Source organism: Heterodontus francisci, chromosome 38, assembly GCF_036365525.1.
Source record: "Heterodontus francisci isolate sHetFra1 chromosome 38, sHetFra1.hap1, whole genome shotgun sequence".
NCBI classification, from domain to species: Eukaryota; Metazoa; Chordata; class Chondrichthyes; order Heterodontiformes; family Heterodontidae; genus Heterodontus; species Heterodontus francisci.
In genome coordinates this window covers 24,671,903-24,674,615 of record NC_090408.1, presented here as the reverse complement: position 1 = coordinate 24,674,615, position 2,713 = coordinate 24,671,903, and the positions used below count along the sequence as shown (strand labels likewise).

General features: G+C 40.2%; 1 pseudogene; it reads right to left on the bottom strand.

The window, feature by feature from the left end:
* Window positions 1-262: 262 nt before the first annotated feature.
* On the bottom strand, window positions 263-381 carry LOC137352654 (U2 spliceosomal RNA; annotated as a pseudogene).
* Window positions 382-2,713: the final 2,332 nt, after the last annotated feature.

The window sequence follows — 2,713 nt, the reverse complement described above, 5'->3', positions numbered from 1 at the left end:
AGTGGCTCCGCTGTGAGGATCAACAGCGGCGCCAGGTTCCTCTCTCCTTGAACACCTTCAGGAACTTGATGCATCTTGCCACATTCTTGAACGTCACGTCGAAATATCCACTGCTGGGGAAGTCCTGCAGGCAGAAGATGTCCGTAGCTTGGAATCCAGAGCAATCGATGAGGATTTTCTTAATGAAGAAGGTGTGATCAACCAATGCATCTCCTTCCTTCTCCTTCACCACCACCCGAATGGTGTTACACACTCCCTGGCCTGAAGCTCGAAGTTTGGTTATAGCCATTTTACTCAAAGCATAACCAGGATCAAAAGCCAAGTAAAAACTGATAAGAACAGATACTACACTTGATCTTAGCCAAAAGGCCGAGAAGCGATCGACTGTGTGCTACTGAAAGCTACAGGGAATGAAGCAACCAACAGATCTTCCTTGAGCTAACACCAGCATGTTTCTTCCTGACGCTTTTATAGTAACCTTAATAGATTTGTAAAATGAGAAAACTTCTGGGCAATCTCAAAATCACCTCAACATTCTGAACTGGTGGCAGATGTTTCACTTACTAACTAAAGTGTTTGAGGTGTTGTGGGAAAAAAAACATAGCTTTACTGTGAAACAGAAGATTGTGGATTATGTCAAAATTTCCACATCGCAGTTTAGTTTATTGGTTCTTTCCCAATGTGGTGACATTAGCCAGGCTTCATTTATTATTGCTCATTCCTAGTTGCTAAGAATGTTGGTGGTAGGCATTCTCATAACATTTCTTTGTAACAACTGAATGGATTGGTAGATCACTTCAATTATATAGGACCTGATTTTAGCTCCGGGTCCGTTTTCAGCAGGTAAGATCTGCAACTCTGCTGCTCCTGGCAACACAAGGAAAATTACCATTTTGGGTCTCCTCTGGCCAAGACCCACTTTGCTGCTCGGCTGACCTGATGTGAAACTCACTGCAGCTTCCTGCTGTGCTCGGTGAGTTGAAATTGCATGCATGCATGTGTGGGGGAAAAAAAGGACCTTTGGCTGTGTCTCCTTTCCATCTACTCAGCTGAGTAGTGCCTGACAGCTCTGAGGGGACAAGTAATCTGGGCGAATTTAGCAACCCACAAGCTCAGTTTCTATTGTTAGGGTTAAAATTGACCCATATTGTGAGAATGGAGTCAAGTCTTGGCCAGAGCAGGTAAGGGTGGCGTCTTCTCTTCTTTGTAAGACATTGGTGGACCAGTTAGTTTTATAAAATATAGCAGCTTTTATAGTCACGCTAGCCCTCAACTTATTGATGCACTGAATTCATGGGTGGCATTTTAACTCATGACCTCTGGGCTGCAAATCCAGTACCATATTCCCAACCTTTGATTTTGACCTTATCCAGGCAGATTCCCAGGAGGAAAAAAAGGGAAATCACAGGGAAAGACATTTTTTTTTAAAGTCATAGCTCTTTTTGTTCTGCACATTTCTTAGCACACTTTACTGCTTGAAAAAGATGAATTAAGTTCAGAGGCAATAATTTGTTAATTTGTCTTGCACCAAGGTTCATGTGCACTGTGAAATAAGGCAGTCTGAAATGAGAGTATCACCGTTTAATGCAAATGTTACTATGTTTTATTGGTTACGAGCATGTAGGCAAGAACGTTTCATCATCTGCAAAGGGAAGCCAAGAAGTGCACAGTGCTTCAAATTAAACTGCATCCTCAAGGGAAATATTTTGCAATAAACTGCTACAGCTGAATTATACAATCATATTTTAACCAACAGTGTGGGGACAGTTACCATCAGTGACTGTAAAACTCAACTGTGTTACTCTAAGAAAGCACAAAGCATACATGTCAGCATGTAATATTAGATAATGTAGGTGTCCTTTGGAACATAATTGCTTTTAGTCGAATGCTACCTGTTGCACTCAGTGATTTGACACATGGATGCAGATTTATGTGAGGAGGATTCTATCTAGGGATATATTTATCAGTACCAGGCATTCATGTATCCTGCAGCTTATGGAACCTCATTAAGTGACTGAAGCTGAAAGTCTGCTGCTCAAAACAACAAAAGTCACAAAGGGAATAGTGAAAATAGCTGACACAAGATGGACTAAACACATTTTTAATGGTAATGCATTCTGCTGCTGTAATCAGAGATCTGGGTTTTCAAGCATGATGCCAAGGTATTTGGTGTATTAAGAATCAGCAAATATGATTTATAATTACAATAAACCTCTTGATAATTGTGCTTCAGAGAGACAATTAAGGTTTTGCAGTTGAGGGAAACTAAAGACAGACTACAAAATTAAGACATTACATTGCTAATTGCTGACAATGCCTCTGCTTTTCAGCACTGTTTTCCTAAACGTATGATTTCTCCATTCCTTGGGATGTTGGAATTTAGTTTTGGTGAACAAACTTGTAGTTAGGTAAACCGTACCATGATGATTGGTTACCATGATGATCATCTAAAGGGCTCTCATTATATAATTCTCTGAAATCAGTATGTATAAAGTATTCATATGAAACAAACTGAAAAACACATTTTCTATGGTCTATGTAAGTTTAAAAAAAAACTAACAAACATATCTACATAAGATTACAGCTGGGCCATTCCATTGATTCAGCAGCTAAAGTAACCACAGGGAGTGGCAGAGTTAGACAGACAAGGAAGCTTCTAGTTTTGATCCGTGGTCTGTGCTGAGCAAGCTGATTTCAGCAGGGCAACAATGTC